The 15,705-nt window shown below is 40.2% G+C and overlaps 1 long non-coding RNA gene across 1 annotated transcript in view; it reads right to left on the reverse strand.

Annotated features, from left to right (window-relative positions):
* LOC142839773 (uncharacterized) overlaps positions 1–13,228 on the reverse strand; it is a 63,724-nt gene extending 50,496 nt beyond the window's left edge. Inside the window, exons 1-2 of the long non-coding RNA XR_012908836.1 lie at positions 13,143–13,228; positions 12,733–12,838 (exon numbers count right to left, since the gene is read on the reverse strand). This is a non-coding gene — a long non-coding RNA (uncharacterized LOC142839773). The remainder of the gene's footprint in view (positions 1–12,732; positions 12,839–13,142) is intronic.
* Positions 13,229–15,705: the final 2,477 nt, after the last annotated feature.

Here is a 15,705-nt window from a genome sequence, read left to right on the forward strand (position 1 = left end):
AAAAATTGTTAAGGGTGGAGAAGATTTGAACACTAATGACAAAATAGATCTGATTGACATATTAATAAACATCGCAACTATACTGGAGAACTCATGCATTCTCAAGCTCACACGAATCATGTAACAAAATTGACCACATACTCAGGGTGAGCAAGTGTAGACATTCCTTAAAGGAACTTAATACTATTACTCTGATCACAGAGCTGTGGATCTATAAATCAAGGGGAAAAAATCTCCGTAGATCTGAGGATTAAGCAATCATTTAAAAAACAAAATGAAGCTATGTATCCAGTCACGAATCATAACTAAAATTTGGAAACGAGTTTAAACTGTGACAGTGAGACACTTCATATCAAATCATGTGGAGTGTGACTGTGCCACATTTAATGAGAAATTTATGAAGGGGAAATAAAGGTTGAGCAAGCAATAACCTGGCATTAGCTGAAGAAGCAGGGAACGCGCATAGCACCCGGAGCTGAGATTCCAAATGTGATTTCTCATTAGAAGGAATCGGAAATCTCTCCCTTTGGGGAGGGCCCAGTTCCTGACTTAGGGCAGGAAAGGTGCAAGGAAAACTTGAGCTCCCCTGCTGTGCCTGACTATAAAGAGACTGCTGAGGGCCTGGGATTCCAAAGCACAGCGTTGAAGAGGGTTGGGTCTGATAAACAGTGGATGATAGATTCCCTATGCCACCTTATTGATGAGACAGAGACAGAAAGGATGGCAGAGATACGTGGGAAATGAAAAAGCTTATATGGCAAGGTGAGATGTTGTTTCATAAATGCAGGAAGAAAAATAATCCAGTTTGGAACTCACAACTTAATAACTAATGCAGGAAAGTGTCATTAACAGGTGCCAAGCCATATGAAAATTTGTTAGGGAACTAAGTACCTACTAGTCTGTAAATTTTGGTCCGTAGATAACCGGTCAGTTTCAGAGTTATAGCTTTTTATGGTGAAATAATCAGGCTGTCACTATTTTAAACAAGTGGTCAAATTTAGTTTGACCAAAAGCTGGGCAATGTGACACTGTATACCTAAATGTTGTTGGCTATTTTTACTCTTTGCTCTTTGGGGAGCCTGCTACCCAGCTCACAAATATATCACACAACAATTTATTCTTCCATATAAATTCCTGGCCTTAATTTAGATTATTTCTAGCCAGCTTTTCTTAAATTATCCTGTCTACCTTTTGCCTATGGATTTTTATTTTTCTCTGTATTTATATATCTTTTCTTTCCTTCTTATTCTGGTTGTGTGGCTGGGTGACTGGCCCCCGTCATCCTCTTCTCCTCCTGTTCTTGTTCCTCCCTTCTATTTATTCTTTCTGCCTGCAGACTCACCTATCCCTTTCTCCGGACTGGCAACTGGCCATTCAGCTCTTTAGTAGACCAATCAGGTGTTTTAGACAGGCAAAATAAGACAGCTTCACAGAGCTAAACAAATGCAACGTAAAAGAATGCAAGCCAAATTGCAATGGTGACACCAGCATGCACACACACACACACACACACACACACACACACACACACACACCGTTTTACTTGAAAGGAAATGTAAACCATTCTACAGAGTCAAAATATGAAAATTTCCTAACTCTCTAAGCACCTTTGCAGCACATTTATTTTCCCTGACCAAGTCGGAGCTGGCGCACTACTCGGCTGTCTGGACTCATTTGTCTTACTTAATCTAGATTGCCTTTGCCTTTTATGATATTGATCGTTTTATTGAAGAGTCCAGGCTAACTGTCTTAACAGAATTTCCCACATTTTGGATTTCTCTATGTGCTTTCCACATGATTAGATTCAAGTTAGACGATTTTATAGCAAGTTCATTTCTCAGGCTGTGTTGTAGACTTCTTTTTCCAAGATTGAGGTGTTGTGGAATATTAGATTAATATGTATTACATGCGTTTTATGCTGTGGAATATTTGTTTAATGATGCAAAGATGTGTTCCTTTCTACTGTGGGACAATGGTCTTGTCCCCTATAAAGATTTGTCACTTGTATTGGTTTAATAAAATGCTAACTGGCCAGTAGACAGGCAGAAGTATAACTGGGGACGATATTTAACTCATTGCCCCGACAGTCGTTGGCACAGGTACTCCGGGGGTGGTTTTTGAGGCAAATAAGCCAGGTAGCTCAATAAAGCTGACCTACAGAGAGACCTGGTTCGAATGGGAATTGTTACCCCTCTTGGCTTCTTTTGTTTTTCTATTTTTGATAGTTTAGTAGCATGTGTCAGTTATACATCATCAGAGGCTTCAAAGTGGCATTTTCATACACGTGCATGACATGATCTGATTTGATCCTGTTCTCCAAGGGACCACATTGTCCTCTCACTCATGACGGTCCTTTCCTCTTCCCACCCAGCTGAGTTTCCACTTTCATGTCTTAGTCTTTCTTCTCATGACCCCGAGTTGCATTCAGGAGTTCTGACAGACACCTAGGTGAGAGATTGCAGACGGGAGGGCAGAGATCTTATCAGTCACTGCACCACCCAAGACAATCTCTCTCCCTCCTTAGCCAGCTGCTGCCTGCCTAAAAATCCTCAGGGAGAGGTGGGGGTCTGGGAACCACGCCCCATGCATGGAGTTGTACAGATTTTTATTTTAAAAGGGGGCAGCCACCTAACTTACTGGAGAATGGAAGCATCCCATAGTGTGATGGAGGCACAGTGACCTTGTTTGCGTCTTTTTAGATAAAATTCTGAAATGACCTTGTTTTGTCTTAGTCTGTTAGGGTCTCAGACAGAACTTGTCTGATGCTCTTGGAGGATGCTTCTGTTTATCAGGACGGACACACAGCCTGGCTGGGAGCTCCAGGCTAGCTCTGGCTACATTGAACACTCTCTCTCTCTCTCTCTCTCTCTCTCTCTCTCTCTCTCTCTCTCTCTCTCTCTCTCTCTCTCTCTGTAGCTAGAAGGCTAGTCTTCGATGTTGAAGGCTGCCTTTTCCTCTCTTGGTTTTCATTTTAAATCAAGGCTCAAAACGTAATAAGGAGTGAGCTTATTTTACCCTGAGTAACAAATATTACAGCAGAGTGTCATCTTTTTAAAACGGGAGCTGAGACTGTGGCGAACATTTAAATGAAAGGGAATGTTATTCTTCAATGTATTTATTTGACAAATAAATGTATTTTCTAGGAGGCAGTGGGCACTCTGAGTAGCGTGAGCGGAATATAAATGAGAGCGAGAGAAGGCAGCTATCTCAAAGTTTGTACTTTGATCAAGTACTAGATAGCTATTTCAAACTTGGACCATTGGGTATAAATACAGAAAGACTCCCAGGGTGCTTATTAGCTACGTTTTTTGTTTAAATCTGGATTCCAAAGGATCAGATGTGGTAACTTTGAAAGCATTTTCAGAAGAGCTTTGTAGAATTATTTAGCTTGGTGTATACGGATTATGAAATTCAAATATTTATCCCCCACAGACTCTTATTAAGGCTGCTACACACCGAGTTGTCAGGAGAAATAAATACATGGCAGAGTTTAACTGAAGAATTCAGTATTAAATAATATATTAGTGCTGTTTCCCGTACCAATACCCAGCCTTGCAGGCCTTAGCAGGGGTGTGCACTTGAACTGTCGGTGAGTATGAGAAGACAAGAATAGCTCTTGGTAAACTTGGAAGTTGGTGTGCAAGCCATACATTTCCTGGTGGGTTTTTTTATGCAGTGCATTAGGTCAGAACGAGATTTGCGATCGCTGCTGTAGTATACTGTCAGTGATGTTGATGATTATGTTTAATAACTTCTGAAATGAAATCATTTCCAGGGGAAAGCATAGCATGGAAACACACCGTATCAGAAACAAGTGATGTGCGGACAGTCATTAGAATTATGGGCAATGTCTCTTTATTAGTTGCCCTAGAGAGGCATACTTGAGAAACCGTCTCAAGGCTCACAGCCTCCTGTTTCCTCAGCAGGGGTGATGGTGTTTCCTTGGTCCACAACGACTCTGACTTGGGGCAGTGCCGGGCACTTTTGAAAGTTTGCTTTCACTTAGTCTTCATGCCTTCTGTCATTTCCAAATTGGACTTTCTTTTCAATTTTGCTGCTGCTGCTACGCCGTGTTTCCGAGTTGAACGGTAAAAGTTCCTTATGATTTTAGTGACTGATTGTTAGTCATGGAGTTCCGAGTCCTCTCACAGTCTTGTCCCCTCCCCCTACTCTTTGACAGAAATGACTGGAGTGTGAGGACTTTCTCCTCAGGCCTCAGGGTCTGTTAATTTTAAAATCTCTTCCTCCGTGTTGTCTGGAGCTGTAACTCCTGCCCTCGACTGTGCCGTTGAATCTATCAGGTTTTCGTTTGTTTGGGTTGGGTGTTCTGTTGAATTAATCAGTCTCCTCAGGTGCCAGTTCTAAAATTGCCATTTAGTTCTTTTTTTTTTCTGTCTTCTGTTTCCTTGTCTATGTTTTTTTTTTCAACTCTTTACTTCAGTTCATTTTAAGTAATTTTTATAATGTATATTGAGCATTTCAAAAATTTCTACATTGAGATCTTTGTCAACTGTTTGTTTCTTACCTCAGCAAGCCTGGCTTGCTGTCTTGAATTCAAAATTGATGTGATATGTGATCATCTTAAAAGCAAAACTTGGTTCTTTGGGGTGCTGGGTTAAGCTGAACTGGATTTCACAGCACTCGTTCTCAGATACTGCTGGTGTGGGAAAGGAGACAGCCATCTTGTTTCCACCAGGCAGGAGAGAACACCAGTCCTCACGCAGCCTCCCCTGGAAGGGAAAGGGGACAGTCCCCTGTTGGACTCCCCTTGTTTGTATTTGCCTTAGCACAGCTTCCCAGTTCCCCCTCGGGGCCACCCGAGAGTGCAGAACTCCCATTAAACCTGGATATCTCTTAATTTGGCTTGTTTTGATTTGGCTTGATTGGGAATTTTGTGTCGGCGGAGAGCTCGCATTAGGAAAATATTCCTAACAAGCATAGTATATAATTCTAATATAATTTATATATAGTTACATATACATAGTTTTTCACACTTAAGTAGAAAGTGCCTCTAAAAAAATCAAACCATCATATAGCCTTCATTTTAATGTTTTCTTTTATTCATAACAAAATTTAAACCTCATATATTACTATGAACATGTTCACCGACCAGGGGAGTGTGTGAATGACCAAAGTAGATCTGTATACTTACATGCTGTTGGTAACTATATTATGCCATGACGGTAATAATCATAGCCATTGTCATTTTTTTCTTCATTATTTATTCTTAACAAGTATGTTTCAATGTTACCAAACGCTTTGAAGAGAGAACAGGGAAAGTCGCGGTACGATTTTCACAGCAGACCCTGGACAGGTTCTGTGTGCTGTGGAAGGGACGGGCCTACCTAGTTTTACTCGGAGACCATTTCCACTTACAAGAAAGAGCTCCTTCAGCCTTTAGCGCTGTGAACACTAACAGGATTCTGGAAAGGAGTGGACCAAGAAAAGAATGAGCTGCTCCTCCGCTCAAAAGAGCAAGAAGAATTGTTTAATTGTACCTCAAGGGACTGAGGGGAAGGCTTTGAAACGGGAGGCAACGGGGCTGCCAGCAGAAAGGAGAACAAGCCTCAGGCGCACACCGGGAAAGGCCGCGTGTACAGACACCCCAACCTCGAAGACAAACCACTGTGGGCCTTGGCTAATTATAAATCCAGAAACAACAAAATCTAGCCTTCAAAGTTGACGTGTTCTGTGTGCTCACCCCAATACTAGTTCTAATTGCCAATTGCGATCAACAATATTGAGGGAGTTTATCAGCATCAACAATACTTTAAGCTGTGCTTTGGGAAAACAAAGGTCAGCAGTGATATTCAGCCTGGGGCAAGGGAGACAGGGAAGAAAGGGAGACCCAAGAGGGTGAGGGCCGAGTGTGGGGAAGACCAAGGTTGAGCTATAGTGATAATCCAGTCCCATCCCTCTCAACTCAAATCAGTCTCCTTCTACTGTTCTGGGAATATTTATATTGATACTGTCGAATGAAGGCAGAAAGACTCTGGGTTTGCTGGGTCAGAAGGAAGCAAGATCGCCCCAGGCTAGATGAGAATTCTCCTTACGTGGTCATCAGCACTAAAATCAACAATGTCTCAAGAGCGGAGAAAGATGCTAGGTGTGCACTTGTTAGAAGCACACAAACTGTCAGGGGAGCTATCACGGCACAGGCCCTGGGCGAGGGTACTGCCACAGCTGGCTTGATGCCAACTGCGGAGACAATCAGAAGGGATTTTTCATGAGCAGAAGTCTACAGTACCCGGATGGTTGTCTGTCTGTCTGTTCTTTAATCATTCAAAGCTGTAACGTTCTTATGATTTTACACTTTTTCAGCAATTTATGTATAGAGATAGGCTGTTCTATCACTGTAATCTACTATTGTCCCAACTGATTCGATATGGTTATCTTCACCTACAGCGTCACTGTGTGTAGGCGAAGACATACTATGCTTCAAGCCATAGTGATGGAGTTAGAACCTACCAGGAAGAGGTTGGTGGGTGAGTATAGGTAGGCAATGACTTGCATTACATGGGAAGACCAATTTCTCTTATGTTAATAAGTGGCATGGTTAAACACATATATTACATGCAGCTTTACAGAATGTGCTATCAGAAATCTTTGCGCATTGGTGTGATGAGGGCACAATAGCTTTGATTTCACTGTCCTACCCACCAGTTCCAATGACTTATATATCATTGTTTATGAGGTGGATTGTCATCCTCAGAATTTCTTTGTTCAAGTCCCAACCCCTTTGTACCTCTCCATGTAACTAGATTTGCACCTTTAGACAGACAAATAAAGGTAAAAGTCCTTTGGGATAATTAAGGTGACGTTAGTTCCCCGTGTTCAGGTGCTAATCCAATATCACTGATACCCTTGTTCAGAAAGGATGAGGACACATACAGAAACAGCCTGAGAAACAAAGGCTTAGAGAAGATGCCGCATGAAGCCACAGAGAAGGTAGCCGTGAACAAGTTCAGGAGGAAAGCCCCAGGGGTAGCAAACCTGGTAACAGCTTGGTGTTTGTGAGAAAAATGAGTGTTTGCTGTGTAACGTGCTCCCCTGTGGTATTTTGTTTTAGCAGCCCTAGCAGCTAATACAGCTTGCAGAAATCAGATCTGTTAGGAGACAGCATCTGGTTTGAACTAGTAGCATGTGGCATCCACTGCTTGCTTACATGAGGGTACTACTCTAGCTAACTTTTCTTCCCCAGAGATGTGCAGAGACAATCGGCAGGAAGGAAAGCAAATGTCTCTTGGACATTGCTGGGCAGGACAGTAAGTATGAAGTTGTGTTTGGAGAGTCTTGTTTAGTTTTGATATTGTGGAGTCTTTTCTATAATGCAAGACATTATATTTCAATGTTTTTTTTTTTTTTGGTTTTTTCGAGACAGGGTTTCTCTGTGGTTTTGGAGCCTGTCCTGGAACTAGCTCTTGTAGACCAGGCTGGTCTCGAACTCACAGAGATCCGCCTGCCTCTGCCTCCCAAGTGCTGGGATTAAAGGCATGTGCCACCACTGCCCGGCTATTTCAATGGTTTTGATAACAAATTAAAAGAAATACAATCATATGTAACACTTCTGTGTGGTTGAGAAGACCCTACAATATATCAGTATTTAGAGTTATTAAGTACGGGTAGTGCGATGTGATCCTGGCCGTTCGTGTAGGCATTAGGGCGTCTTAGACTTGCAAAGTCTCCCCACTTGCTTTTATAGGAGATCACATGAGCACTGTGCTTTTCAATAGCTATGTTGTCACTTCCAGAGGCTGCACATTTCCCTGACCTGACAATGCCACAGCTTTGAACAGTTTCATGTGTGTATGCCACATCACAAAAAACCAACACTTATATGAAGTGACAGGTTGGACTAGATGTTCAAATAAGCACATACAACCTCAAAGAATCAATAGATGTTAACTATAGATGGGGAATTGTAAGCTTTAAACCTTCAACTGCAAAACTTTTGAAGGCATGGAAACAACATGGATGAACAAACACAAGCAGATAGTGGCAAACAGTTATGAAATTTTTAATGTCATTTCAAAGTCTTCGCTGTGAAAGGTTAGCGTTAGTAGCTAAAAAGAGGTCTGACTTAACTTATACAGGCACACACAAATGAAACCAGCTTAAATGATCTTGCATTATAAACATGACAAGCAGCAAGCCTTTTATGACATAGGACAACTCCATTACAAGTGGCAGTTACAGTAATTATCAAATATTTTGCCGTATTTTAGTAAAACATATGAAACATAAGGATATTGTGACAATAATTATATCGATGAATTTTGAGCAGAAATGGATCTTTAGTAAAGGAATTATATGTTGCTTTTGGATTGTTTCCAAATTCTTTCAAAGATTTACATTAAAATGATCCAAAAGCTTGATAATTGTCAACTCTATATTATAGGAAAATCAGGAGCTTATCCAGAGTTTATTTAATATGAAAGAAGCAAAGGAATGTGTTCTTCCTCAATACGTTCAGCAGGCGTTGAAATCAATGGCCTATCTCAAATGCATGCCTTTTCAAAATTCGTCCTTTTTAAAGTTACTATCACTCTGATGTTCAGGTCCTCAGGGGACACTGAATGACATCAGCGAGAGTCAGACGGCGGTGCACTCAGGCTGAATCTCTGAGCAAATCTGAGCTAACTGACATGACTCAGAAGGTTTGGAGACGTGTCAAACACCCTTACAAAAGATGGGGGAAGTTACTCTGAAATGTCTTTTCAGTGGCAGAAAGCAGAGCATCATTTAGGTTTATCCGAACACACTTCTCCTTGCTGCTTCTCACCTGTCCTGGTGTTCCATCAGCCAAGGTCAAGGGATGCTGCTTTGGCTATGGAAATAGGAGAAATAATTTCTGCCTATTGAGAAATGTTAACACGTTGTAGAAGTAAGTATAAAGCAAACCCATATGAGTTGGGAAGAAACCATAAAAGAAGACATGTCCACCTTTGACCTATGATAGCGAGAAAAGGTGTTTGTCTGCAGTGTGGGTGGAGGTGGCCCTTGAATGGCGTGGCAGAGTTGAATGTGACAAAAGGAAAGTTTTGACAAAGACAAACGATCACAGAAGTTCTATGCAAGCTTCTATTTTATGGCTAGATATATTTCTTGGGAATATTTGAATATGTGCGACAGAGTTATCGAAAAGGAGATTGAATTTGTTTGTGGATGATATTAAATACCAGACTGTGACACGTGGGTCTCAAGAATTGCTTCACGCTTTCATGTGAGTCAGTGCATCTACACATCAGATCATAAACTACAATCTGGAACAATTAAAACGTGGGGAGTGTGTTTACCCAAAGGCAACGGATGTTCCCTACCTGTTTCTTATACCTTGAAGGAGACTTTACAGAGCATGCTAACATGAGATTGTTAACAGTTTGAAACGATGATAGAAACATCATCATGAGTCTAAGAAAGGAAACCAAGTCCCAGAAGGACCTTTACTCCCTGTCCTGAGTTAATGTCTGCTGAAATCTCCTCTGAGATGATGCCTCAGTGTTACCTAACAGTAAGGACACGGTGAGCATCTCGATTTCCCAGACAGGCAACCTTCCCTTCTCATCCAGCTTTGTTTTCCATAATGAATATAAATGGATAGAACTGTCAGCTAAAGCGCCCTGGCCTTTCCTGTCCTTGAGAGAACGTGTGACCCAGGGTCAATCAGATGCCCCGTATCTGGAAGAGTGGCACAATGAAAGAGGAAGTAAAATATCCAAATTGGCTTCTATGGTCCCTGCTCCCCTTGTCTAGTGAGCTGCCTTGTGTATATTCAAAAAAATTCAGTTTTTGGCTGTATTTTTCCAAACAAAGAATGTTATCTAGTAATGTCAACCCACTATAGTACCTAGGTGATTTTAATATGACATACAACTAGTAATAGATCATACTGAAGAGCTAGAAATACCTTATAGTAAAAATGGCAGCATATATTCTTATCTTAAACTAGGGCATTCCCATGGCAAAGTCTGTCTTTGAGAATTAGGTTGTGACAACCAACATAAAATAAAACCAAGTTTTGTTTCGCATTCCTTTTAAGAACTATGAGGAAATGGGCTGGTAACCGAGCAATCCTCTCCCTCTGTGAAGTGGACCCTGACACATCTAGAAGTCCAAGACAGTGATTGGCCGTCTGGGAAATTGATATGACCTTATCATTAATGTCTTACAGAAATATTGCAAAATTGTGGCTGAAATTATTATTTTAGCCAGACAGTGGCAAACATTTCTTTACACTTGAGCTTATTTATTCATGTGTTTTAAATAATTAATAAAGACAAAAAGAAACACAAAGAGAAGTGCTAGTTAATGAATTCTGAAGAGCAGAATCCCCTTAAAATATGTTCTATATAAATGCATTGTTATATCTAATATTATGTTATTTTCTTAAAGAATAGAAAATTTAATGAACTCCTTATGAGCATAAAGTTAACCATGCACCTATATTGTGATGGACTGAGTGAGAATAGTCCCCATAGACTCATAGGTTTGAATGCTCGGTCCCCAGTTGGTGGAACCCTTTGGGAAGGATTAGGAGGTCTTGCCGGAGAAGGGGGGTCACTGAGGGTGACTTTGAAGTTTCAAAAGTCCACAATAGGCCCAGTCTCTTTTCTCCACTCTGCCTCATGGCTGCTGTTTCAACGTGTAAGCTCTCAACATGGCTGCAGTGGCAAGCATTGATTCCCGTTGCCATGGCTTCCTCCACAGTGGTCAGGGACTCACCCTTTGGGAGTGTTCGGAAGTCCCTAATTAAACGTTCTCTTGTATAAACTGCTTTTGTCATGGTGTCTCTTCATAGCAATAAAAATTAAGTGAAACATATATGTATATATGCGTATATAGACATATACCAATCAAAACTTTCATATACTAAGAACCCAAATGACACAAATATCATTATGAATGAATCGTGTGATGCTATAGGTTTGTATCTATCAATGGTTGCCAAAAATGCAAGAATAGTCTTGTATATAAAGAATGGTTGTCAATGCTCCTTGCTAACTCTTTTCTCATTTCACCTGAGGACTTCCAAGCACACTGCTCTGTGGGCTTGAAGCTTCTCTTCATACACGCTATCTAGCTCAATGTTGTCTCTCGGATTTTAGCTTAAATTCCCAAAACGTAATTCAGAGTTTTCTGATGATTTCCTTAACAGGGTCTTGACTATGCACCCAGGTCTAAACCACACACGGCCATTCTGATCTTCAATTTCCCTTTGCTTGGGTATTTATGATTATAATATAAAATAAACTTTAAGTTTCCTTAAAGCGAAAGTCTTATCTGTTTTTACTCTTATTAGATATTCCCGTAAATTAACGAAACATCCGATGGATTTTTCCAAAGCTGCTTCTCTGTTGGATTTATGTCAATGGTACATATGTAAAGATGAAGCAGGTGGAGCTATATGGTTAAAATTGCTTTCAAATGTATGCAGCTTCCAACTGTTAGAATTGTAAGTATCTGTCTAACGTGTAAACAATATTTTGCTTTTCTTCACTTAAAGTAGCAAATAAATGGTATGGAAAAACCAGCTGTAAACAAGCAAAACCTCTGCATAATCATCTGCTAACTAAATTCACGGTAAAGGTTAGCATTATTGGACCAACCAAAAGCTTGCTCGGTAAACCTTATGTGGCCTAAAAGTGTGGCTACCAGGGATGCTACAAGCAAAAATAGGTTTAAATTCTGAATTTGCAAAACTTTATTGATGAAAAGTTATGTTTTTTGTAAAACAAAAAAATTTCTATAGGGTCCATGCAATTCTGGTGAGACCATTTTCTATTTTATTGTTTTACACTTTGACAAAAAAATGTCATACTATATCAACATAGAGGATTAAGTGTAAGAATAAAAATTTAAGACACAATAATAGTAAACCTTATTCTATTTCTTGGAAGAAAACAAAAGTATGTTCAAGTTTTTAGAATATATTAAAACATGTAAGTTGATTCTTCTTTTGTAGAGTATATGGTCTTTTATTGTTGTTTTAATTTTGAAAATTGATTTAGAGATGAGAAGCAAGCAGAGCATCAGCTCCATAACATCCTTACGTAAGGTTGTTAGTTCACATTTGGGAGTGTATTCAATCTGATAGTCAGTGGACTACTTTAATAAAAAAGAGTCCAAGGTGGAACATGTGACCACACAGTTTAACTCCGCTCAACGTTTTAAGCAGGACACAGTACCAAGGGAGCAAAGTTGGGAAAGGAAGCTCAGTCTAGACCGTGGGAGGTTCTCATCCCTGTCTAACAATGGCAGTTCTTCTGAGGAAACTGGGATCACAGGAAGATTCACGGTACACCATACAAAATGGGAGACTTTAGAAAATGAATTGTGTAACTGTGTACAACAGACAGGCGAGAATTGAGAAAAAAATCAATCGCTGCATGATAAGCAATAGATATCAAATGCCTACATGCAGAAAGTTTGAATCGGCTTTGCTTGATCTGCTTCAGTCTTCAGAGGAGATTGAAGCCTCAGGTAGATTTTAATAAAATCATTTTGTTTGTATTTTTACAAACAAATAATTTAAGCTAAGCTTATAAAGCACGGTGTCCAGTGATGGAGCAACTAAGTGGTGAATTAAACCCTGCGAAAATGCAAACAGAATTGTTGAGATGGCTTCTGCATGCCCACTCCAGTGAATTAATTTGATCGTTTAATTTTGAAAGCGTACTTACATAAATGTCCATGAGTGGGAAACCATGTTTTCAGGAAGTGCTATATACTTACCCACTTAGCAACATTGTAGGAATCTGATTAACAATAATTTAACAGCACAATATGATTAATCCTTATTGACTTAGCTTCATTGTAACAACGACTGGTAATATCGACCCTATTAAAAGAGACACACATATATAACGAATTAATGGCAATGCTATGGGTTTTTTTATTGTTACCATTACGACATAAAAGAAGCACGGGCAAATCGTAGCAGCTGAGATAGGAGTGGGGTTTTAAAAGCTAGAGGAGTGCGTTGAGACTCACTTTAAAGAATTAAGATCAACACTAAGGTCATCGCTTGTATTCAGTAGCAGGGGAATGGTACTCAGGGAAAGGGACACCAAGCACAAACTAAGAAAGCTGGAGGTGTAACAAGCCCAAGAAGACAGCACGAGCAGCCCTAGACTCCAACTCACAGTGCCCACAGGTGACAGAAGGGGGCTCGTTCTGTCCCAGCTCTTGAGATAAGAAGATAATGTAGAGCAACTTGATGGAAATTCACTTGAAGCTGGTGACTTCATTAGAAATCGGTTTTGACTTATTTGTCTCTTCGTGAGTAATGCAACAACTGTATCTAAATTTAGCCGTTCCGTGAAACCGAATCCCACATATTAAATAATAACAGGCATCTATTGACATGCTGGGAAAATCTGGGGGAACACACCCAATCTCTGCTAGAAGCGATATGACAATTTATTCCGCATGTTTGAGGAAGATCAGCTGCTTATGCAAATCAGGATTTCACATACATATTGGGTTTCCATAATGAAAAGTTTCTGTTTACCTGCATTTTCTTAACCGCACCAATTCAAGCAGATTTAAAGGGCTTATGATCCTAGCACACACAAGTGGCCGTAGCCAGCGTCAGTTCATTGTAAGGATGCTAATTTAAAGAGAAGCATCTCTGTCTTAGCGGCTGCGGTCTGCTGTGTGCAGACTCTACTTGAAGGGTGTTTTTCATTTGAACATGGGAATGACTGATGTCTGCAAAAATAGTTCTGGTGTTTGGATGGCAGAGGATAAAGTTCCCAGCCAAATATGAGGAGCTTGCAATCTACTATTTCTGCTGCTCAACATAGGGGTAGATTTACATCCTTAAATGAGAGACGGTTTCTTTCCTAACCCGAACCTCACTGGCGTTGACTTACAACAAAGTTCTCAAGTTTGGTGGGAGGTAGGTGCAACTGTTGAGGCTAGCTCAGTAGGCTTGTAAATAATAGTGTGTGCACAAAGAAAAGCTGATTTGGAATTTTTTTTGTTGTTTTTAGTAGAGTCAGAAGAGGAAATAAAATGAACTTCAGAACACTAAAGAAAAAAAATTATGGATCAGTTTCAAAAGTGGATTTTGCTCTGTGCCTAAATTTTAATTTGCATCTTGCTTGCCATAGGCAAACCACTCTAGTCAAAATGGTTTAATATTTGGTTTTGAAACTTTTTATTCAATTATCTTATCTTATGGGTTTCAGTGTTTTGTTTACTAGTGTGTGTGTGCACCTCACGTGCTCCTGGTGGATCCACATCATAGAAGAGGGCATCAGAGCTCCCGGAACTGGGGCGACAGAGAGTTCTGAGTTATCAAGTAGGTGCTGGGAATGGAAGCTGGAGCTTCTGCAGTAGCGACAAGTGCTTTTAACTGCTCAGGCCTCTCTCTAGCTCTGAGCCAGCATCTGTTTAAAAGCTAGTCTGCTTTTTAGTTGCAGGAAGTTTTTGTTCTGTATCTAAATAATGTCTAATAATATGTTGAAGAAGAAAACAAACAATGTATACAACTTAGGTACATGTAATTTATTTTAAGCACACACACACACACACACACACACACACACACACACATATATATATACCCACACACATATACATACACACACACACACACACACACACACACACACACACACACACATATATATATATATATATATATATATATATATATATATATATATATAAATGAAGAGTCTGTGTTGTCATCTCACATAAGGACAAATAACTCATTTGATGTATTCTCTCAACTGATTTCTTAATGAAAATAATTAAAGAGATAATTCTGGATTCCTTGTTAATAGGATTATACTTAGAGAATGGCATTAAGAATTTATTGACAATAGCAAAATGTGGTTGACTTGGTGCCTAGGATCTAAACTTGGACATTTCTCCTCTGTGCCTGACACATTATTTCGCTTTCTCACGTACATGATACTCGTCCTTCTCAGTGCCAGAAGATTAGCAGAGAGCAGAGGTAGCAAGTCTATAAAGCACTGGGGAAGGAACCTTGCTTGCTAACCAGAAATCTAAATGCAGTCTTGGTAATAAGACTCTCACCATTTGAATAGGAAATGTCCCTAAAGGCTTCCATGGTAAAAGCTTGGCTGCCACCTCATAGACTTTTGAGAAGTCATTGAATCATGAAGGCTCTGACATAATCGATGGCTTGACTACTGATGGATTTGTCATTTGAGGACATTATTGAGAGCCTGGGGGAGCTGGGAAGTAGAGATTGGTTAGAGGAAATAAGTCATTGGCTTTCTGCCTTTGAAGGACATATCCTGTTCCCAGCCCCTTCCTCTGATTATCCCGCATCTCTCCTCACCAGGCCTTTGCCTTTCTCACCTCTCCTCCTCATTTCTCTCTCCTTCCATCCTTCCCTCCCTCTCTCCACCTACATCCCACCTAGATGCCATTAGTTGAGCTACGCTGCTCTACGACATTCTTCATACTAAGATGTCTCTGTCTCGCTATTGGGCAGAAAACAGTGGAACCAACTTGCCATAGATGGAAATCTCTGAAACCATGAACTGACAGGAACCTTTCCTCCCTTAAACTATCATCAGGTGTTGGAGTGGAAAGAAGTCTAACTACACGAAAATTAACCCAAAGAAGTTACTCTGCATATCTTCCTTTTCCTTCCCACTTACAAAAGTGGGAGTTATATATTACATTCTTTCAGGTCTTCTAGTTTTATAACTTATTATTCTAAGT

This window comes from Microtus pennsylvanicus, chromosome 22 (assembly GCF_037038515.1).
Source record: "Microtus pennsylvanicus isolate mMicPen1 chromosome 22, mMicPen1.hap1, whole genome shotgun sequence".
Lineage (NCBI taxonomy): Eukaryota > Metazoa > Chordata > Mammalia > Rodentia > Cricetidae > Microtus > Microtus pennsylvanicus.